This window comes from Lepus europaeus, chromosome 13 (assembly GCF_033115175.1).
Source record: "Lepus europaeus isolate LE1 chromosome 13, mLepTim1.pri, whole genome shotgun sequence".
Taxonomy (NCBI): Eukaryota; Metazoa; Chordata; class Mammalia; order Lagomorpha; family Leporidae; genus Lepus; species Lepus europaeus.
The window spans coordinates 33,057,239-33,081,915 of record NC_084839.1 but is presented as its reverse complement, the minus strand read 5'-3'; the positions used below and the strand labels follow the sequence as shown (position 1 = coordinate 33,081,915).

The 24,677-nt window shown below is 41.8% G+C and overlaps 1 long non-coding RNA gene across 2 annotated transcripts; it reads left to right on the top strand.

Moving 5' to 3' along the window:
* The first annotated feature begins 3,219 nt into the window (after window positions 1-3,219).
* Window positions 3,220-23,208, top strand: LOC133772599 (uncharacterized). Of its 2 annotated transcripts, none has more exons than XR_009867795.1 (3): window positions 3,220-3,610; window positions 13,309-13,454; window positions 23,103-23,208. It is a non-coding gene; the product is annotated as an uncharacterized LOC133772599 (long non-coding RNA). The 2 variants fall into 2 exon arrangements; XR_009867794.1 differs by lacking the exon at window positions 23,103-23,208 and adding an exon at window positions 20,346-20,487.
* The last annotated feature ends 1,469 nt before the right edge of the window (window positions 23,209-24,677 follow it).

Genomic DNA, 24,677 nt, shown 5'->3' with positions numbered 1-24,677 from the left:
CTCTTACAAGTTTCTCTGCTCCCTTGTCACTGCACAAATGGTTTGGGAAGAAATGAGAACTTCGAAATTGAATAAACTTAACAGGAAAAAGAAGGCACTGACAATCATCACTACAGAAAGAATTCGCAAGTGCAAGACAGTTATTTTCTAGCTCTAATTACATAAAACTATTTTTGTACTTCTGTTGTTTGCACGAAGCAAAAAGCACCTGAAGTTATAGTGACTCATAAATAACCTTGGGGAAGCGTTCAGTCCCTGACCTAGCAAGTTGCAGATGGCCATAGATGTTCTTGAGTGTAAAGGCCTGTTGACAACAGCTGTGCGGTGCTAAAGGCCTGTCCCTACAGAACAAGCGTCATCTCCCCAGAGCGACAACGCCTGCAGTTCTTGGTGTGGGCAAGAGACCTTTATGAGAAAAGCTGCGGCTTTAGTGGGGCATCATACCTTTCCCAAAATGGTCATGAATTTAGGTAAGCCAGAGAACGTCATAGGCATGCAGTCTGTTGATGAATGGCTGGCTTTCCAGCCAAGAATATTATTGGCTCTGAGTTGTCCTAACTTCAGCTTCCTGACTTGACTTTACCTGAAAATAGAATGAGTTACTCGGATGCTCAGGGTCACTATTTATTGTTGTGGGATTTGCAAATTAGTTTTTACCTCTATTAAGGCAGGAGGTTTTGGGTTAGCCTAGGGCAGTCTTTGACCTTGGGCCACATGTTGCTTGCCCAGACCTTGCCATAGGACCCAAGATCTGATTTCAGAATAAAGGATTGGAAAGCTGCCTCCATTCTGTTATTTCTTAAATAGAACCAGATAATAACACTACAATAAGAAGCATTATTTTTCTCACTGATACTCTACTTTTCAAAAAAGCAAATAATCTAAATTGTAATATTATATATTTTCCATTTAGAATGAAAAAAATAAACAATTTTCCCCTGAGTTTCATTTTTTTCTTTTCTTTTCCTTCTTTCTTTTCTTCCTTGTCCCCTTCCTTCATTGCTTCTTTCTTTATTCCAGCTAAACCAGTTGGGAATAGAGGTCATAGTTGACCTCAGGAGTTAGACTATACCGATTTGGCTCTCACTAGCTGTGTAAGCGGGAAATCTCAGCCCCTCATTGCACCTGTTTCTTCTCTTACATGATAAAGACACAAATAGTATATCCCTTAGAGTTCCTATGATGATCACATGAGATATTTTATGGTTGGACTATAGTAAGCATTCAAGAAATGTTAACCACTATATATTATGAATATGCTGTGACCATACAACTTAAGCAGCATCAAGAACAATAAGGACCAAAGGAAAAATCTCATAAGACAAAATTTCTACAGATGATGACAAAACTATTGAGGGAGATCTTAAAACATCTTGAGTTAGATACACATGAAAAAAGTGAGAAGTGTTAAGTATATCATTTTAATTAATGGAGCAAAATAAGACCATTGCATTAAATTAACAGAAATTAGTTCAAGGTATAAACCATAACACAGGGATTTTTCTAGTCATAAGCAAGACCTATATTGGTAAGGCTGGCTTAAGAGATGATGTTTCTTTGATTTATATGGGAAATGAGATAAATGTTGAGCTTAAAACCTGGCCCAGCTCGATCATTTTACAGGTGAAGAGAAGAGAGTTCTAGAGGATTAAATCACTTGCCGAAGTTACACATCTGGTGGTACAGCTTGGTCACAACCCTGAGTCTCCAGGCTGGAGCCCAGGGGTCATCCTACCAAGGCACACAGCTTTTGAAATGTGACGAGATCAAAAAGCCCAGAGAACTTTCATGCTGGAATGAGAATAACTTTGCATTCAGATCGGGGATCATTTTTCACTCCTGGAATTCAAAGCATCTGAAAACAGACATCATTATTCCTGTTTTACAAATGGAAAAATCCAAACAGAGATGGGGCATAGGCTGACTGGCTTGTACATGCATTGTGCCCATGCAAGCTAAAATGTTGACCTGCTGCAGCTGCCTGCCCCGACTCACACACACCTTCTGGTTTTGCTTCTAGATTCCTGGGTCATTGTTTCTTCCCTATCAAATATGAAAAGCACAAAGGACAAATGTCTCCTTCCTCCCTCCCTCCCTTCCTTCTTTCTTTTTGTTCACAGGGGAATCCAAAAACTTTTTTTTTTTAATTTATTTGACAGATAGTGTTAGACAGTGAGAAAGAGAGTCAGAGAGAAAGGTCTTCCTTCCATTGGGTCACTCCCCAAATGGCCGCTATCGGCTGGGCTGATCCAAAGCCAGGAGCCAGGTGCTCCCTCCTGGTCTCCCATGCGGGTGCAGGGGCCCAAGCACCTGGGCCATCCTCCACTGTACTCCCGGGCCAAAGCAGAGAGCTGGACTGGAAGAGGAGCAACAGGGACTAGAACCTGGAGCCCATATGGGATGCTGGCACCGCAGGCGGAGGATTAGCCAAATGAGCCATGGCGCCGGCCCCCCCTAAAACTTCTTAAATACTGCCTAGTATATATTTGTCTACCAATGAATATTTCTTGAATGAATGAACCAAGTAACTGGTGTTTCAGGTTTCTCCATCTAGTCACTTTGATTGGAAGAAGAATTTTGGGCCACGTGTCTAGGCTCCAGTTGTGAGATCTTTGATATATGTTGGCCATTTCCATGTTCTGCAACCTTGAGTAAAAGCAGAGGCCTTGGACCAGAAATTGTGTTCTTGTTGAATACATTCCTTGCTCCACTGAAGACTGGTAGGAAAGAGAGTAAGACTGCACTCACTATATTCCAGAGCTGTAAAAGGGGATCCTCCAGACCCTGGCCATTGCAGGGACATTGTTGATATCTTACTTATGAAGTCAGTGAAGTAGCCTCTGGGAAAAGGAATAGAACCAACACCCCCCACCCCACACACACACACAGCAAATCCAAGTAGGGTCTCCCTCCAGTGAACTCATCCAACCACCATTGCCAAAGTTAGTTTGTCCTTAAGTTTTGGCGTGTGAGGTTGCTTTTCGCCTAAGGCTGTTCCTAATGTTCTTGTGAAGCATCCTTTGCTGGTATGTACCAACCAGTTACTCACTGCTGCCACAGTGAGTTTTAACCTTTTGCCTAGTTTCCTTAGGCAAAATCCATTCATTCGCCCTGGTGAAGCATCCCTCTAGTCACACCCTGTGTGAGTCAACAGAAAACCCTCCATAAAGACTACATTATACAGAGCTACTATAGCTCCTGACTCCCAAATGTTGTCTACAGGATCTTCTGGGATTCCCCAGGGGGAGCCAGAGGACTCACACCCATTTAACTGATGCAGCCCTCTTCTCAGATGGTGGACTTGCCCTCCCCGGCTCCTGGGACTCAGGCCTTCTACGATTTCACACCACTCTGGAAGTCATGCCAAAGACATGCTGACTGTGAACATCTCCTCTGACATATGTCACAGGGAGGTGATCAAGTTACTGGATGACCTGGTTATTGGCAAATGCACTGTTTATGAGGAAAGCCCCTCATAGTGGACATCGTGTTTTAATTTCTCGCCCAACAGGAGCAACAGCGTCATCATCAACTACAGCTGAGCTGGGCTGATTGACATGTGGAAATTAAACATCTGCGGGCTGCGGTGGACCACATCAGTCACACCCAGGTAACTATGATTACACGCTGCTACTGGAGATCTGGAGGGAAAAACCATCCAATAGTCTTCAGCACTGGCAAGTACTTCCCATGCGGTGGGGACCTTCTCAATGTCTTCTGCTTCAACCTTGCTTGTCCCTATCTTTACACAGTTGTGTTGTCAACTATCAGATGTGGGATTTAGAAGGAAAAATTATGATAGCTAAATTGAAATGAATAACCATCAGCAAATGAATAACTGTCAACAAGCTACTCTTTGCACATTCCTGGCCAGGACTTCAGATGGCCACCCTCTGTTGTCACACCTACTAGGCGAGGCCCTCAAGTCCCTTCTTGTCAAACCCTTAATGATGACTCCTGGAAAACATCATTAAAAGGTGGGATGAGTCTTCTATAATCTGTTTTAGGCCCTATATATCCTCAAAGACAATAGGAGTAGGTGCAGGCAGTTACTGTAATACCTGCTGGTTGAGGAAAAAAAGAAGTTTTTGTTTTGAGTAATGAGGCAGTATCGATGAAGGACATGGTCATTATCGGGGAAGGAAGTAGATGTGGCTTTTGTGCCATTAGTGAGGTTTCTCCAGTTCTATCACTGCTTCCCTGGTATAACATTTCATCTTACACCTTTTCCTACACAGGGTGGGGATCTGAAGTGTGTGGCTCATCAGTGGGGTTTTAATATAGACAGAAGACAAATAGTACTTGCTCTTCTTTTGCCTGACCTCACTAAAGAGCCAAAAATTTAGATTCTTCTACCGGTCACCAGGCTGTAGACTTAACATCGGAAGTCTCACAAAATGTTTTCCAAATAGCTTGTTATCAGAGGAAATGTCAGCTGAGTCAGGAGCATTGTTCCTCTATGGACTTGAGTGTTGAGACATTTAATTAGGGTGAATAGTTGAAGCAGGACAAAGATGGTTTTTCCTTGGGGACCCATGTGCTCAGTTAAAAGGCCAAAACAGAAATGCTCACGCAATGACTTTCTTCCTAAAAATTCAGAACACTTCAAAAATCTCCATTAATTGTATTCTTACTGTAACTCTGAAGGTTAAGAATTTTATGATGCAAATATGTTTTCAGGGCAGTTATATGTATGCCAACAACTCCTTTTATAGCAATCTATGGGTCATTACAAAAACTGAAAATCTATTGCATATCATCACCAAATATTTTCAAGGGCTCCACATGCAAAACTCATGCTTGGAGAGAAAGATATTTAGGGATATTTGAATGCGTAAAAATGATCATCCAAATAAGTCTTCTTAGAGCCTATAATTTTCTTTTTTAATGATTTGTTTTACTTATTTGAAAGGCAGAAATTCAGAGAGAGCGAAGAAGAAAGAGAGAGGTCTTCCATCCATTGGTTCACTCCCCAAATGGCCGCAATGGCCAGGGTTGTGCAGGCTGAAGCCAGGAGCCAGGAGCTTCTTGTCAGTCTCCCATTTGGGTGCAGAGGCCCAAGTATTTGAGCCATCTTCTGCTGCTTTCCCAGGTGCATTAGTAGAGAGCTGAGTGGGAAGTGGAGCAGCTGGGACTTGAACTGGCACTCACATGGGATGCTGGCACTGCAGGTGAAGGCTTAGTCTTCTATGCCATAGCGCTGCCCCCACAACCTATAATTTTCAATTTTAATATTTAAGCACTGGCAATTTCTACTTGCTTTGTTTTGTATAGAGAAGTTTGATTTTGAAGTCTTTTGTTATAGTAAGTTTGCATCTTTTCCTCATGACTGCTTTATGAAGGCACATACTATTTGTGGTGTGTTGATATGTATAATTCATATCTTCATTGTGCATTGGAGTCTTTAACATTGTAAAACAGCATGATCTGGTCAAACTTTCTGCTATGATAGAAATGGCCTCCACACTGTTTCAGTTAATTTAATTACATGCTATTTAAAAAACTCACTTCCTCAGTCATATTAACCACACTTCCAATGCTCAATAGCCACTTGTAACTATGACTACTGAATTAGACAGCATGGTTATATAGTATTTTCCTTTTTTGAAAAAAGATTTATTTATTTATTTGAAAGAGTTACACAGAGAGAAGGAGAAGCAGAGAGAGAGACAGAGAGAGAGGGGGGGGGGGAGAGGTCTTCCATCCCCTGGTTCGTTCCCTGATTAGCCGCAACGGCCAGAATTGTGCTGATCCAAAGCCGGGAGTCGGGAGCTAGGAGCTTCTTCCAGGTCTCCCACATGGGTGCAGGAGCCCAGGGACTTGGGCCATCCTCCACTGCTTTCCCAGGCCATAGCAGAGAGCTGTATTGGAAGTGGAGCGGCCCGGACTCAAACCAGCACCCATGTGGATGCAGGCGCTGCAGGTGAGGGCTCTACCCCCTACACCACAGCGCCAGCTCCCCTCCACCCCCTTTTAAGGTGTATTTATTTACTTGAAGGGCAGAGTTACAGAGGCAGAGAGAGAGAGAGAGAGGGAGAGAGAGAGACAGAGAGGGAGGGAGGGAGGGAGAGGGAGAGAGGTCTTCCATCTGCTGGTTCACTCCCCAAATGGAGACAACAGTTGGAGCTGAGTCAATCTGAAGCCAGGAGCCTGGAGCTTCTTCTGGGTCTCCCACATGGGTGCAGGGCCCCAAGGATTTAGGCCATCTTCTACTGCTTTCCTAGGCCATAGCATAGAGCTAGTTTGGAAGTGGAGCAGCCAGGACTTGGAACCAGCACCCATATGGGATACCAGCACCACAGGTGGCGGCTTTACCTCCTACACCACAGCACCGGCCCCTTTAATATTTTCTTTATCTTGCTTAGTGCTTTTTACTTGAATTCTACCTTGTTTGATATAAAAATCTTGACCTCTACTTTCCTTTTACTTAATTTTTAGTATAACTTTGCCTAACCTTTTATTTTTAACCTTTCTGAATCACTTCGTTTTAGGAAAGTCTCTTGTATGGGGTATAGAATTGAATTCTGCTTTTATATTAACTAGTTAAGCCCATATATGCTTATTAATATAACCTCTATGTTTTATCTCATTTATTTTATTTTTCACACCTATAAATATTAGTAGCCTTTTCTCTTGTGAGAAAATATCTAGTGATTTCATACTCTGAGCAAAATTAAAGTAGCTTGCATCTTTCATCTTTCATTTCTCCTCCACTTTCCAATTTTAGTGAATATTATCTTTCATAGTGTTTATCGTTGTACTCTTAGACTTCTATATTCAGTTTGTCAGCATGAAATGATATCCTCTGCCTCCCTCCTTCTGCTCATGATGTAATTAATGTTCTTATCCTACTTACCCCCATTCTCTCCCTCGTTTTTCCCTCCAACATTTTATTATGAAAATTTCCAAACCTAGAGCAAAGCTGAGAGAAAGAAGTTTACAGTGAACACCTGAATGTCCACCACCTAGACGCTATCATTTACATGTTACTGTACCTGCTTCATCAGTATGGATTTATTTTATTTGAGAATTAGAGTTACAGACAGTGAGAGGGCGAGACAGAGAAAAAGGTCTTCCTTCCGTTGGTTCACTCCCCAAATAGCTGCAACGGCCGGAGCTGTGCCGATCCAAAGCCAGGAGCCAGGAGATTTTTCCTGGTCTCCCACAAGTGGGTGCAGGGGCCCAAGGACTTGGGCCATCTTCTACTGCCTTCCCAGGCCGTAGCAGAGAGCTGGACTGGAAGTGGAGCAGCTGGAACTAGAACTGGTGCCCACATGGGATGCCAGTGCCACAGGTGGAGGATTAACCTACTGCACCACGGCACCAGCCCCTATACAAGTGTTTTTATGAGCTATGTTCTTATTCTCTTTGATAAGTAGCTGGGGTAAAATTACTACCAGGTCATAGGGGAGGTATATGTTTTGTTTATAAGAAACTTTGAGACTATTTCTCAAATTAGTTGTTCCACTTTATTTCAACACCAGCAATGTAAGAGTGTCCACATCTCCGTATCCCTGCTATCGTTTAGTATTGTCCATATTTTAAATTTTAGCCATTCTGCTGGATATGTTACAGTACCCTACTGTGGTTTTAGTTTTCATTTGCCTGATAACTAATGATGTGGACTACTCTGCATTTGCTTATTGGGCACTCATGTATCTCATTTTATGAAGTATATATTATAGTTTTTCTTTAAAATTAAGTTATTAAGTGTATTGAGTTTTAAATTTTTGTTTATTCTGATATGCTTGATTCCAGCCATTTGCCAGATATATATTTGGTGAATATTTTATTTTAGTCTGTGGTTTGTTTATTTGTTTTCTTACAGCAAGTTTCGATAAGGAGAACTTTTAGTTTGATATTAATTTGCCATTTAAAAATTTTGTAGTTATTGTTTCCTGTGACCTAAGAAAGTTTTGCCTACTCCCAAGTCATAAAGACATAGTCTTTGTTCACCTCCCAATACTTAGTTGTATTAGCTTTTATAGTTTGGTCTATGAAATATTTTCTACCATAATTTGCTAGATATGTTAGTTCTACAATAGTAGAACACATAGCAGCATTTGAATGTTCTTTTACACTCATTTCCAAATGTATTTTAGTCCTAAATTTAAATATGCTTGAGTTCCCACCAGTTCTTTGGGCCAGTTGTTTTCCCACTCAAAGAAGGTTGTTCTCTGGAAAGTCCCAAAGGAGGGGATATGGGTACAATATTCTCTGATGTGCAGGATCAGGGCTGCTTTTTTAACCCTGATATTGGAGATTAATTAATACTTGGGATTAATAAAACACCCTTGCTCATTCTTTCTTGCATTGACTGACACATTTAATAATAATTATCTTTCATTACTCATTATTTCTCCAAAGAGATTTCCATGGAAAGACATTTATTTTAGACTATTTTCTGAAGACGTACTCATAACCAGTTCTTGCTAACATTACCTCCAGGTTCGGGAGACGGGGACCACTTCTTGTGGATTCCTTTGTCTTGTGGATTCCTTTGGTACTTGAGTTTAAGTACAGACTTCTCAGTATTATTTCTGTAAACTTTGAATTTGTGTGTACCTGCAAAAGTACACAATAAATGTAAGTCACCATGCAAATATATGCAGTAATGACCACTATTCATTACTTTTATTGTAGTGAGAGAAATATTTCTAAGAAAGCAGCAAGAGATTTTCCTAAAACAAAGCTCGAATTATAAGGCTAGAAATATGTGGAAAAATGTGGTCAGTGAACACACCCAAACTTAGACAACTTAATTTATAATATAAACTTGTTATCTGGATGTGAATTGAATTCCAATTACTGACACTTAGAAAAACTTTGAGCAATTGAAAATTGGGTAAGAAAGTTTAATTCATTGGCCATGCATTTTGTTTCAAATAAAATCTTTCTGTACTTGATCCTCTCATTACATAGCACGTCTGTATCAAAGTAGTGAGGAATCCATTATCTCAAAGTACATTAAAGATTTAAAAAAATCCCCAGGAATAAGCAAACACAGATTCTAGCAGCTGGTCTAACTGGGTTAATGTGAGATAATCCATGGAATTCAATATGCTTCTCTGTGTAATATGAACATCACACCATGGCTTTCAAACACGCATCACCCTGATACAAAAATAAAATTATGTAATAAACAGTGAAGTAAAAAAAGAAATATGTAACTTGAAATATGTTGGAATTCTTTAATAGCAACAAAGATAAAAATGCAGCTACTTGCGTATAAAATATTGAATTCCTGTAATACCACATTGGCAGCTAGTACCCAAAGAACAGGCTCAGGGATGTTTATACCATTCCTACGAGAACAAGGCCCGGGGTTCTGATGAGGACAGTTAGTTCACCGAGGTAACAGACAACTACATGGATTTTTTGATTTCCAAGAAACTTTAAATTTCAAATTGGGAATTGATAAAATTATAGGGTATATGTTCTTGTACATGTCATACGTACTTCTAAAATACAGAAAAATTGAATTGCATATAAAATAGAAAGTAAAGTTATTCTCCCAGTCTTGCTTCTGCCTTGTTACTGATCTCATGCTACAGAGAAATCATTAATATTCATAATAATAGTGTTTTAAAATGTGTATAAATGCAACACATAAATTATATACTTTATGAGTATGCTACTTTGGGGAAAATAGAATCTGTAATTTTATCTTTTTTTAATCCAATAGCACATTTTGGACATGTCTCCATGTCCATCTAGATGTACCTTCTTTTTTTATGTGGGTTTTTGGCATATAGTATGTATGTGCAGTATTTGTGTGCCTTCACTAACTTAATGAATCTTCTGCTGATGCAGAGATAATCAAATTGTTCCCAGTTTTTTATATTATAAATTTCAATATAATAATATCCTTAAGTTACCCACTGTGAGAATTTATTATATGAGGAATCTTCAAAAACTCATGATAAATGTATGTTATGAGAGAACTATGCATGGATTTCAAAAATTTTTTATGTCAAGATAACCTAATTTTTAACTCCATTTCATGAGCTTTTTGAAGTATCTTCACATATTTTTAGGGATAAAATTTTGATATAAAAATAACCATTTTCAATTTTGATACCTAATGCTAAATTGTGCTTGTGAGTTATACAATTCAGAACTTTTCTTGGTATGGAAGATCACCACTAATATACAGTGCTGATGCCATATTAAAGTTAATGTCTATGTTTGTTATGAAAGATATAATAGGATTGATGAGAAAATCCAATATATTGAACAACTGCTGTAGGGCATGCAGAGGCAATGTAATGGACGTTCCTCTCTTTTTTATAAAATTGGAATAAGAGGACTTGCCTCATAGAGCTGTCTTGATGATAAAATGTAATAGGTAATTGTTGTAAAACTCCTAGACTAGTGTCTGGTACATAATTGGTGCTCAGTAAATTATTATTGCTTTTTTTTAAAAAAAGATTTATTTATTTATTTGAAAGTCAGAGTTACACAGAGAGAAGAAGAGGGGGAGAGAGAGAGATATCTTCCATTTGCTGGTTCACTCCCCAAATGGCTGCAATGATTGGAGCTGGGCCAAGTAGAAGCCAGGAGTCAGGAACTTCTTCCAGGTCTCCCACATGGGTGCAGGAGCCTAAGCACTTGGGCCATCCTCTGCTGCTTTCTCAGGCACATTAGCAGGGAGCTGGGTCAGAAGTGCAGCAGCTGGTTCTTGAACTGGTGCCCATATGGGATGCCAGCATCATAGGCGTCAGCTTTATCCACTAGGCCACAACGCCATCCCCTATTACTGATATTTCTAAAAAGAGAATTTTTTTTTCTCATAAAAGATCTTTTATCTTTCATGATCACATTTTAAATAACTTTGTTGGCTTTGCTTCCATCAAATATGAGCCTACTGGTGGCTGGACTTCAAGATTTTTAAAAGCTTAGAGATATTTAGTGTGAACAACAGAAGGTTGGGAAGTCTTTAAATATGAGTGACCAAGCTTTGTGCTACTAGGCAATGGCAGCTAGGGGTTCCTAGTCAGGCCAGAAGCTGGGGCCAGGAGCATATGCCCATAGGCCAAGGGTCAGAGCCAGCACAAGATCAGTTGGCAGGAAGTAAAAGCAGCCAGGAGTCAACAACCAAGATGACTCACAGGTAACAGGACACCCAAAGGTCAGGAGCCTGGCTCCACAACCACAGAAGGGCTCCAGTCCAGAGAAGGCTCAGGCCAAGCCACGCTCTGAAATTTTGAAGCTCACAGTAGCTAGCCAGGGGCCTGGGGGCCCTGAAGGTTATTTCAATGTCAAGAAGGCTTGGCTCTTCACTGTTTCCGGGCGCATATGTTTCAGAAGCCAACTGCAGGAGGGCGTATCTGAGTTCTCAATACAAGTAGGTGAACAGGAAACAGAAAATGAGGTCAGATATAGGAAGAAAGAAGAAGCCAACTTCCTGTGATCGTCGTATCACCCTGGGATGGAACCTTCCCCTAGCAAAGCGTTAGAGCTACACGGGCCTGCATCGGCCAGCCTCATCTCTGCTGTCCTCTCTTGGATACAGAATGGGGCTGTATTTCTACCTTTGGGTTTCTAAAATAATTAAGTACCTAAAATTGTGACAGGGCGGGCATTTGGATCAGTGGTTAAAATGCTGCTTGGGATGCCTGCATCCCATATTGTAGTGCTTGGGTTTAAATTCCAACTCTGCTTCCAATTCTAGCTTCCTGCTAATGTGCAACCTAGTAGGCAGCAGGGATGGCACAAAGTACTTGGGTCTCTGACACCTCTGTGGGAGATGTGAATTGAAATCCTGGGTCCTGGATTTGGCCTGGCCCAGTGGGAGATGTGAATTGAAATCCTGGGTCCTGGATTTGGCCTGGCCCAGTCCTGGCTATTACTCTTAGGGAGTCAACAATGGGTGGGACAGCTCTCTCACTCTCTTCTTCTCGTCCTCCTTTCTTTTCTCTCTCTATTTCTCTCTCCTTCTCTCTCTCTCTAGCTCTCTCTTTTCTCTCTCTCTTCCTTTCCCTCCTCCCCCTCTCTCTATCTCTCAGCCTTTCAAATAAATAAAACAGAAAATTTTAAAGTTGAAAAAAATGAAATGTTGATTTGCTAAGATTTAAGTATTGTGGCTTAGAATTTCCATCGAATGGTCTGGCTGTCTCTTACTCTGACTTCTGTTTCTTACTGGAAGAGGTAGCAGGTGATGCTGTGGGGAGACACAGCTGTGTGCTGTGAGGAGGTCAGTGGGGCCAGGAACATGGCAGCTACTTGAGAAGCATTGCTTTCATACTTGGAACCATGAGATGTCTGTGGAAATGGAAAGAACAGTTTTGGGCCCAAAAACTTGAATGCAGTACCATGAAGCAGGGGGGAGGCAAGGAAGAAAGGAGAGAGCATGTACAAAAAGCGGGTTACCAAGCTGGCACAGCTTGGTCACAAGCACAGTGGATTGCTTGGTCTTGCTAAATGCCTTCAAAGACAGGGCATGAAGCTACTACAACTGCCTTCTGGAGGTGTCAGCGAGAAGAATTATCTTCTGGTTTCCATTTCCAGTTGACCAAAATTTGCTTCACAGGGCATCATTCTCCCATCCTTCCAGATTGCATGCTTGGTCCCTCCCTCTGCTGCTGGGGAGGCTGGATCCAAGGTAGCAACTACAAGCCACAGTCCCTGGGGGAAGCCAGCAAGCAGGTGTGAGTCAGTGGCAATTCTCACAGGCCTGCCTGCTCTTGCATCCTCGATGGCGCATTGTTTACCCCCACACCTGCAGCATCCCACTTCCCAGGAGCAAGAGGGAAGTCTAGCTCAGACCCTGGCTGCTCTTACCCTCTGCTGTTCTAAGGGACCACAGTTTTGCCTGATGCCACAGCCACAGGAACAACACAAGCCACTGCTTAGGGTCACATTGGCCAGGATGCAAAGCCTCTGTCTGGTTCGAGGTAGCTCATCAGTCGGATAATCTCTATGTGTTTCTGGTATGTGATAATAGCAAACACCATTGAACACTTACCACCCAAAGCACTTTCTAAATTACCTCTTCTGGGAATCTCATTTAATACATATAGTTTTATGTTCTATTTTTTTAGATTTAATATTCTAGAGGGAAGGTCTCCTTATCTCATCTAAAAATTTTCAAAACCACTTTTCCCGGCCAACAATGTATTCTGTAATGTGGACACATACATCATAATTTATGTCACATTCTCATTTCATCGAACACATGAGTTGTGTCTAATAGTTCTCATAAGTCATTCAATGTGTGTAACTCATATTTGGAGAGCCTATGTTGTTAAAGTAAACAACTCTCAGCTCCTGGTGGTTTAAAATAACAGAGATTTATTTTTCACTTAGGTATGGAATTAGCAAGGAACCTCTGCCCGTCATAGTCACATTGGGACCAAGTGTAGCAGAACAGCCAGGATCTCGAATGTCGTTAGTCACGGTGCCAGAAGGAAAGGAGCTCTGGAGAGATTCCCATCTGCAATTGAAAGCATCCTGTAAGTGACACATGCCACCCCTGGACTCATTGGTCAGGTCTAGTTGCAAGACGCCACGCGGCCACAAGGGGGTCAGGCAGGGAAAGAGGACCAGGCACAGCACACTGGAAGGTTCTGTGAATGTGACATTGCAACTTTCTTATACATACATCCTTTCAGTTTTTAGCAATTTCCTTCCTTAAACAATTTTACAGGAAAATTGTTATAATCTAAAGTATAAACATGTTAGTGACACACGTGCTGCAATTGTGTATTTCGGCACTCAGACCCACACTTACCCTTTTGTACTCTGCACACAGGGGGCTGAGAGCCTGAAAACTACGTTTCCCAGACTCCTTTGCCTGCTGTGCTAGTGGGAAGAGGAAGGGTTAAGTCATTTTTTTTTAATTTAGGTTACACAAGTTTCATATATTTCATATTTACAGATTTAAGAACAAAGTGGGGCTTCCTCTCCCTCCCGCCCACATTCCAACCCTCCCCCACCTCGAATTCCCATTCTTAATTTTCTTTTTTGACAGGCAGAGTGGACAGTGAGAGAGAGAAACAGAGAGAAAGGTCTTCGTTTTCCTCTGGTTCACTCCCCAATGGCCGCTGCGGCTGGCACACTGCGCTGATCCGAAGCCAGGAGCCAGGTGCTTCTCCTGGTCTCCCATGCCGGTGCAGGGCCCAAGCACTTGGGCCATCCTCCACTGCACTCCCAGGCCACAGCAGAGAGCTGGCCTGGAAGAGGAGCAACTGGGACAGAATCTGGCACCCTGACCAGGACTGGAACCTGGTGTGCCAGCGCCGCAGGCGGAGGATTAGCCTAGTGAGCCGCAGCACCGGCCCCCATTCTTAATTTTTACAGTGATCTATTTTCAGTTTACTTAGTGATCTTATAGTTAGCCCTACTCTAAGTAGAGGCGTTCAGCAAATAGTGTGAAGAGAAAGAAAAAAAAAGTGAAACAAAACAAAATCAAACAAAAGATTATTCCTCATGGAAGAGACAAGGGCTATAAACAATCATCCATTCTCCAAATGACTATTTCACTCGAATATATTACATTTTAGGTGTTCTTTATCTGCTTTTGGCTTCACCTGCAGCCACAGGAGACAACTGCAGGTGACTGTAGCTCCTGCAGGAGTAAGGTCAGAAATATCCAAAGGATCATGGCCTCCTGGCTTTCTGCACAGGGCCCACGGTGGTGCTGCTGTGGTGTGAATGTATCCCCCAAAATTCATGTGTTGGAAACTTAGTCCCCAGTGCAACAGTGTTGGGAGGTGGGGCCTAATAAGTGGCAATTGAGGTCACAAATGGATTCATGTTGTTATTGAAAGATTGGGTTAGTTATCTCAGGAATGGCTATTGTTAAGTCAGTCCTCCTCTTGAATTCTCTCTCTCTCTCTCTCTCTCTCTCTCTCTCCCCCCTCCCCCCCTCCCTCCCTCCCTCCCTCCCTCACCCTCTCTTTGCCCTTCCACTGTGGAGTGATGCAGCCAGAAGCCCCTCAGCTGGTGCAGCCCCTGGACCTTGGGCCAGTCTCCAGAACCATAACAATAAAGTGTTTTCTTTATAAGTTACCCACTCTGTGATATTCTGTTACAGAAACACAAGTAGACTGAGATAACCACCATCCCCTTTTTGTTTCTGCAGCCCAAGAGAGTAGAATTAGCTCCCTGCAATTACCAACCTCTAGGTAGTATTATCTTCTCACTTTAGTTCTTCCAGCTCGTCTAACAATTTACTAACCAATCCTGTGTTAAGTCTTCTCTGTCTGAAATGCCTGATTGGATGTCTGCTGACACAGTATACATTGCCAATTTGCTCTCTGGAAGGATTGTAACATTTAGAGCCAGTCCCCAAAGTATTTGAAAATACTTATTCCCTTTAGCCTTCACAATAAAGAATGTATTTGATATTATCATTTAAAATTTACCTTCCAATTTGATAGGCACTATATGTCTCACTGTTTTCATTTATATTGAACTTTTAATCTCAGCCATCTATTCTGTCATGAATTGATTATTCATGATTTTCATCTATTTTAGAGCTATCTCTATTTTGCACTGATTTTTGAAAGATCTTTATATATTAAGGACTTTTTCATCTTTTGTCTTTTATTTATGTTTCTAATATAATCCTAGTTTATTATTTCCTTTTAATTCTGTTTATGGAATTTTATATAATAATTTTTTAAACTTTTCAAACTTATATGAAGGGAACAAATTTCATGTATTTCACACATATGGTTTTAAGAGCATAATGATAATTCTCACTCTTCTCTCCCTGCTTCTTTTCTAATTTTTCTTTTAATTTTTTACAATGACATACTTTCTGTTGTTTTTTTAGAAGTATTTATTCATTTTATTTGAAAGTCAGAGTTACAGAGAGAGAGAGAGAGAGAGAGAGAGAGAGAGAGAGAGAGAGAGAACATCATCCTCTGGTTCACTCCTTAGCTAGCACAACAGCCAGTGCTGGGCCACACTGAAACCAGGAGCCAGGAGCTTCATCCAGGTGTCACACATGGGTAGCCAGGTAGGACTTGAGCCACCTTCCCCTGCTTTTCCCAGGCCATTAGCAGGGAACTTGATTAGAAGTATAACAGCGGGGGCCTACACTGTGGCACAGCAGGTTAATGCCCTGGCCTGAAGCACTGGCATCTCATATGGGCACTGGTTCGAGACCCGGTTGCTCTACTTCCTGTCCAGCTCTCTGCTATGGCCTGGGAAAGCAGTAGAAGATGGCCCAAGTCCTTGGGTCCCTGCACATGCATGGGAGACCCGGAAAAAGCTCCTGGCTCCTGGCTCCTGGCTCCTGGCTCCTGGCTTTGGATCAGTGCAGCTTCAGCCATTGCGGCCAATTAGGGAGTGAACCAGTGAGTGGAATACCTCTCTCTCTCTCTCTCTCTCTCTCTCTCTCTCTCTTTCTCTCTCTCTCTGCCTCTCCTCTCTCTGTGTAACTCTGACTTTCAGGTAAAATAAATAAATCTTAAAAAAAAAAAAGTAGAACAGCCAATACTTGAATAGGCGCCCATGTGGGATGCCAATGATACAGCCAGCTGATTTACCTGCTATGCCCCTGACATAATTTCACTTTACTTGATAATCACAAGCTTAACCCCCCACTAAATAAAGAATTCAACAAGTAGTAAGTAGAAAAGCCACAGTTCCTTAAGAGTAGAGACAAGGGCTATATACAATAATTAAATCTCAAAATGTTAATTTTGATGCAGGAATTCATTTTTGAGCATCCTTGGAAGACCCTCTCAGCTTAAATATGCTAATCAAGGAAAATGTACAATCCTTAAAGTTCTATTATTCTGATAGATTTATTTCTTCAAATCTCAGAAATAAGCAGTATACACTATAGCCAATCATTAATTGATAATGTAAAATGGGACCCACAAGAGAGAATATGTAAATTTATATGTATTTATATACATGCTTATTATACATATATACATGAATATATGTATGTTTATATACAAGCAAGTAGGGTCTTATTAAACTTGTGTATTATGTAACCTAAAAGGAGTGCTACTCTTACACTGTTAGAAACAGTATTAAGATATTGTTAGTTGGCATAGCAGATAAATCTTTGAATTCCAGTGGTTTAACAATAAAAAGTTTATTTCTCACTAACTGGAATACTAAATTGTTTCTTTCAAACTTAAATCAGGGAACCTTCTCCTTCCATTTCATGTCTAGGCCACATTCAACAGTCGTTTGCAAGGTCACTGTGTTCAGATGCATTAATCCAATAGAGGGAGAAGAAATGGAGGCTCCTATGTAGGAGGTGTGGGAGGGTTCCATGGCTTGTGTTTAGAAGGGAAGTACATCACATCTTTCCATATTCCATTGGTTAGAGCTCACTCACATGACCACAATGAACTGCAAAGGAGCCTGGGAAATGTAGTGCAGCATGGTCAGAAAGACAAGGACTCTGGTTCAGAGATGGGCTGGAAGTCTTAGCCATAAGTACCTTCCTTGTTCAGCTTTAATGCAATCTCCTCCCAAAATGCATGCTGTACACCCTGAAATATTCTAGCCTTTCACAGTTTAACTAAAACTTTAAAAGCTGTATATTCAGGTATTTTTAAGTACTCACAATAGTAAGGTGTCAGGTCATGCCTGTCTAATTTCACTCACCTCCCTAGCAGAGGCCATTGAGCGAGGGGCAGTTACATGGTTTGTGGAGCCCAAAGCTTGTCTAATTTGGGGGATCTTTTTATGAAAAGCAACACAAAATTAGTTATGGTAGCAAATATTTTAAATGAGAACAAATTTATGACAAATAATATGTTGTTTAAAGGCGACAAATACCATGAGCATTATGACTTCCAGAAAAACAAAATAATTCTAAGCAATTATGTTTCAATAACATCTGTGCTGTACTCAGAAGAATGAATTTCATTTTTTTTCCTACCAAAATAAACTTATCTTTAATTCCATTTCCATGAACTGTTTAAACTACTTTTGTGGTTTCCCCTACATTTTGGCTGCTACTTTTGAATTGTCTTTTCATAGGACTGCAACTTTCATGGACAATAGAAAGGACCATTCAGTCTTTCCTCTACATAGTTTATCAAAATATTTGTAAAATTTTTTGATAATCTAGAAAGATTTCTGGTTCATGGCTTTGTAAACAGTATTGTCAGGTAAATGTGGAAACACTTCAAATTTGGAAAACTTCTTTCAAGTTTCTTATGTGAGTGCTAACATTTCCAGGCAATGCAAAAATGCTTTGTGCAGTCACTCATCTTCAACATTCTGCAGCCTGGCAGCACTCTCTCACTGCTTTGCTGGAACTTGTTTATAGGCTTTGCATTTTCTCCCCAGAGTCTGGAAAACCCTGTGCAAGTGAGGGTCCCTGAAGCTTAAGCTTCCTTCATGTCACGGTAAACCCACCTGCATGCCAGATCCCACATGCAGGTTCAACCTTTCCTCCTTTTCTAGATCTGGCGAGGTCCTATATTTACCGAAAGACTGCCTTAAACTGAACGCTTTTCCTGCTTTCCCCTATCTGAGTGTTGTCTGCTCCTAGAGCTCTCAGCCCGTAGGTTTGCACATGGTGAAGGCACACAGCCTGGTGATACTGATGTGTCATAGAGGCCATTGCTGATTTCTGAATATTTTATTTGGCTAAAGATCTGGATGTGGCCTCGACATCTGTAGCAGGACATGCCTGCTAGCCCCAGGCTGCTCCACACCTCATGGCAGTACTAGCTGCAGGCTCTCTGTTCCCCCAAAATGTGCCCATCCTGACGGAGTTAGTTGGTGAGGCCTTTCCCAACCTGATCAATCGACACTACACTAAGAGGAAGGGGTGGCAGTTGACTTAGGTAGATAACAGATGCCTTGTTCATACTTTAGGATCAGACACGAGTTAGCCAGGCAAGACTACTTGGATGGGAGACTTTAAAGTGTCTTGGTGAAAGATGATGAAAATACTGAAGTAATTGGGAAAAGGCTGATATCAAAACATGAATGGCTTGAGCCCAAGTCTCATGAACAAGAAATGCAGGGTGAAGAAAGTCATTTGGGAGCAGACGAGCACAATGAAACAATGGAGAAATAGATGAGATAGTGCCAGATGATGAAAAGTGTTGTGGATGAAGAAAGAGACAAACAGAATAGAAAAATGTGAAGAAATGTGTACTTAGAGGGGGTTGGGTAACGCAAATCATTGGAAGGTTGCAGTTGGGCTGAATGAGTGAATGCACATATTTAAACATCGTACAATAGCATCTAGTGGGGTATCTTACCCACCACTGATTTTAAGTTAGGTATTTTCAAATTGTCAAAACAACCACGATGATAATGTAATTACCAAGCGTAAGAAAGAACTTTCTATGATTCAAAGAACTACAGAAGCTAATTAACAGTTTCAAGGGTATAAGTGAAAATATTGTTATTTTACAAAGCTAATCTCAAGTAAATTTACTTTTTCAAAAATAATTTGATGCATCTATACTCATCATCACTTACAAATAAAATAATTTGCTGATCTTTATTATTTTAATACTTTTGGAAAATGTAGATTCTGTAATTCCTTGTAGTAGATCTTCTATTATTAATTTTGGGGCTGGTGCTGTGGTGCACTGGGTTAAACCATTGTCTGCAGTGCCAGCATCCCATATGGGCTCTATTTCGAGTCCTGGCTGCCCTGTTTCTGATCTGGTTTCCTGCTAATGTGCTTGGGCCCCTGCACCCATGTGGGAGACCTAGAGGAAGCTCCTGGCCCTTGACTTGGGCCTAGCCCAACCCTGACTGCGGAGACCATTTGGGGAGTGAGCCAGCAGATGGGAGATATCTCTCCCCCCTCCCACAACCCCTTCTGTAACTCTGCCCATCAAATAAATAAACAAATCTTTAAAAATTAATTTCAAAGAAGTAAATGTTTTTTTATTAGACTCACAAGATGAATCTTAGCTTCCAGGGTCATTTAACATTTATTATTAAAAACATAAAAATCAATGCCTGCTTCATGGAGTATTAAAAGCACAGTCTTTAGCTTGTGTCACTGTTAGCCTATGAGAGGCCATTTTAATATCAGTTTTAGATACAGAACAAACTAGAAACAAATTGATCTTCAACACAATTACTAGACACAAATTCTGCTTTATAAATCATTCATAGGTAGGACACCACCCAGAGTAACAAAGGCTTTTAATAGACTCTTTTTTTTTTTTTCTAATACAAGAGCCTGTCCTCCGCAAAAATTCCTGGGAGAATTGGAGAGATATTTTCAGTTCTCTGCACCATTTCTCTGGTGCTAATTACAGAAGAAATGGTCTCTGTTGTTTCTTAAATTTTCGCTGTTTCTGTCCCATTAGTGGAAAGCTTATGGAACAAAGAGTGAAATCTTATCAAAGTCCTCTGACCTATTATTATTTTTTCCTTCCTATCAACAGTTTCCATGAATGTGTAACACGCATATCCCTATTTAGAGGGCTGGGAAGTTGAAATTTTCAACAAAGCAAACTTGAAAAACAAAGAAGAGGAAATGAGTAATTAAATTTTTTGACAAAAAATGATGATATATTAGCAGATATTCAGAGAAGATGAGATCCTTAATTGCTTGTGCTGACCCAAGTCGAAGCATCTCACGAAGGTACTTTTGTCCCCTTGACCTTCTGGTGGGGAAGCAAATGGAAGCATGTCACCCTCACCTTCTGCAGTGTACTTTCTCCCAGACCTCCTCTCTTCCTTAGCACTGGTATCTTTGGTCCTCTGTGATTTCAGTAATGAGTACATTCCCTCACTCTTTTATGATGGGACCAGAGAGCTGGTGAATGTCCCCCTTGATCTCTGACCTACGTGAGCAATTGTATTTGCATCCAGGTTGTAGTCTGGAACTGTAGAGGATTTTTCATTAGTATGATCCCATCTGCACACCCACCCTCTGATACCTATTTCTTCTTGGTATTTATCTTCATTTTGTGGTTTAAATGTAGATTAATTACTGCTCTAGGTGCCAGGTGATCTGAGTCAAGGGTGAGTTTGATTGTAGTGGGATAGCAAACTCTTTAAGCATTTATGTTTGCAAAAATTGGTATTTATCAGGATACTGTTATTGGCTTTGAAAGAAAATAGAAGGGTCCTGTGTATCAGCAAGGCAGAATGTGGGAATCATTTAAGAGAGAGGGACTAGACGGGTTGTTGTGGTGTCTGTGCAAGGTGGTTAGAGTGAAAATTCTTGGGTATCACAAAACTCATGTTGAATGAGTTTAATTTGCTGGAAAACAATAAGATAAAAGCTCCTTTTATCCTCTCATCTCGGTCTTATTTTCCTTCTGCATTCTGGCTGGCATCTTGGTCAGATTCCATGGTGTTTCAGTTGTTTTCATATATTTTTAGGCATTAAATGTAGGTGACAATTTCCATTTTATATTCACGTCAGTCTCCCCATCCCTGCTGTGACCTGGCCTGGGAGCCAGCAGTGGGAAGGGGGTTTGGTTTGCTCTTTCACTCTTTTCCTATTGTGCCCCCTCCTGCCCTGCATCTTCTTCCTTGATTGAGGTGGTCTCTGGCTGGAGATTCAGGTCTTTGGAAGTGTCAGCCCCAGGCAAAACTAGGCATCCTTGCCCAACACATGGGTGGGTGTGGGCCACTCCCACTGCTGCCCCTTCTCGTGGCACTGTCATCATGGGCAGTTCCTCTAGCCTCTTGCCTTTGGAATCCTCTAGGCAACAGTTGGCTGTAGGGCTTACTTCCTCATATGCCTCCCAAACTCCAGGGGCAGACCTCGGGCTCTCTCGTGGTGACTTACTTTGGGCTCAGAGAGGTAAGGGGGTCCAGGTCCTTCTAGTGACCACCCAGCTGGACAGAGAGGCACCATTTTTTCTTCTTTCAATTGCTGCCTGCTCTCTGGTTTCTGGGAAGCCTGTCAAGGTGGCTGGCAGCTCTGTATCTCTAGACTGCCTTTGTCATTTCTGGTTTTCTCTCCTGTAAGTGGATAATTGGGTAGAGGGGGAACACTGGTTCTGCTCCTTGTTATAAGCCATCCACTTAACAATCTGTTGCTCTTATCTCTAGGGACACCAATATCCTGGGCTCACAAAGAAGCCAGAAGAAAGGACAGAATCATATCCATTTTGAGTTTAAGTGAGGCTCCCTCGGGGTACTCCCAGAAATCACTGGGATGAGTGCATGGACAAAATACTACAGCTGGGGTGGCTTGAATGTCAGACATTTCTTTCCTCTCAGTTCTGGAGGCTACAAGTGCTTGATCAACGTACCAGCAGGGCTGGTTTCTGGAGAGGTCTTTCTGGCTTGCTGATAGTGCCTTCTAACTGAATCCTCGTTTGGTGTCTCCTCTGGATGCACACATGTCTCATGTCTAAATTTCCTCTTCCTGGGTTGGGGCATTCGGCAGATTGGTTAGATTGCTATTGGGATGCCTGCACTTCATATGGGAGTGCCTAGTTCGAGTCCCACCTCCTCTGCTTCCAAGACTGCTTTCTGCTAATAGGCATCCTGGAGGCAGTAGCTGATGGCTCCGGTAGTCGGGTTCCTGTCACCCACATGGGAGAACCAAAGTGAGTTCCAAGCTTCTGGCTTCCGCCTGGGCCAGAATGTGCTGTTGCAGGCTTTTGGGGAGTAAGACAGCAGTTGGAAGGCCTCTCTGCATCTGTGTCCTTGTCTCTCTGCCTTTCAAATGAAAAAGAAAAGTAAACATTTAGAAAATGATTTCGTCTTCTTGCATAGACACCAGTCAGATTATACTAGAGCCCACCCTAAAAACCTCATTCTTACCTAGTCATCCTTTTATAGACTGTCTCTTAGTGCCCAATAGGCCTACTTGAAGTCTTGAGGTTTAGGGAGTACCTGGAGTCCCTCAGTTACACAGTCTGGGGTCAATGAGGAAGTGAAGTGTAGGCCCTGGGGCTAACTACTGGTGAGACTCCGGGACAGACAGGGCAAGTTAGTCCTTTAGAGTTACAAAAACTCTCTATAACGCTGGGTAAAACAAACATTTCTTTCTTTAAACAACAATAGCAAGGAATTGGCACATCACCTACTCTTAACCCTAGATTATCAGATTAGGAACAGTTAGTTCTATGTCCATCCTAGTCAAATCAAGCAGAAAATTGAGCAATTACATATATGTGTTTGCTTAAATTATGCAAACAATTATCTTAATAGGTCACTTTGTTTTGCTTTTGTAGGTGTAATCCCTAGCTGACTAGTGGCATCTTTATTCAGCTGCATGACATTTTGATGAAGGTATTGACACAGCAACACTGCTGCAGCTCTTTTACTCTCAAAATATTTTGCCTGGGGCCAGCGCTGTGGCGTAGCAGGTAAACGTTGCCTCCTGCCTGGCCAGCATCCCATGTGAGTGGCAATTTGAGTCCTGGCTGCTCCACTTCCTACTCAGCTCTCTCTGTGGCCTGGGAAAGCAGTAGAAGATGGTCCAAGTCCTTGGGCCCCTGCACCTGCATGAGAAACTTGGAAGAAGCTCCTGGCTCCTGGCTTTGGGCTGGTGCAGCTCAAGCTGTTGCAGCCAGTTGTGGAGTGAACCAGCAGATGGAAGACCTCTCTCTCTGCCACTGCCTCTGCCTTCCTATAACTCTGCCTTTCAAATAAATAAATAAATAAATAAATAAATAAATCTTTTAAAAAAATTATTTTTCCCATACTTAAAATGAAAAAGAAAAAAAGCCTTCTAAACTTTAACTTTTAAAAATTAGTTGTATGGGCTGGCGCTGTGGCTCAACAGGCTAATCCTCCACCTTGCGGCGCTGGCACAGCGGGTTCTAGTCCCGGTCAGGGCACTGGATTCTGTCCCTGTTGCCCCTCTTCCAGGCCAGCTCTCTGCTGTGGCCTGGGAGTGCAGTGGAGGATGGCCCAAGTGCTTGGGCCCTGCACCCCATGGGAGACCAGGAGGAAGCACCTGGCTCCTGGCTTAGGATCAGCGCGATGCGCCGGCCGCAGCGGCCATTGGAGGGTGAACCAACGGCAAAAAGGAAGACCTTTCTCTCTGTCTCTCTCTCTCTCTCTCTCTCTCACTGTCCACTCTGCCTGTCAAAAAAAAAATTAGTTGTATGTAGAATAGATATTTTCAAATTTAGTCTCACCTCATCCCCACCCCCACTTACAACATAATTTTCCTTATCGAAAGAAAATTTAACATCTCTGGGTATCAAAATTTAGGAGAGATAAAAAAATATAAAGGTCTGAAAAAATAAAATTCCCAAGGTGTAGGATACTTCAATTTTAATGCTTACTTTTGTAACAGCCCCATCAGTACAGATTTTGGGGTTCTCTGGCTGATTTGGGGAATACTGCTGGAAGGTATGGTATCCTTGTCCTAATCCCTGTTGAGCATATAGAGACTCTGGATCAGGAGGTTGGAATTTAAAAAAAAATGGTTTATTTATTTATTTATTTATTTGAAAGTCAGAGTAGCACAGAGAGAGGAGAGGTAGAGAGAGGTCTTCCATCCACTGGTTCACTCCCCAGATGGCTGCAACAGTCAGAGCTGCACCGATCCAAAGCCAGGAGCCAGGAGTCTCTTCCAGGGTTCCCACATGGGTGCAGGGGCCCAAGGCCTTGGGCCATCTTCCACTGCTTTCCCAGGCCAGAGCAGAGAGCGGGACAGGAAGTGGAGTAGCCAGGTCTTGAACTGGCGCCCATATGGAATGCCAGCGCTCCTGGCCATGGGCATTAACCCACTGCACCACAGCACCAGCCTCAGAAAGCTAGAATTTAACCTATCAGTTAAGACTCCTGATTGCAAA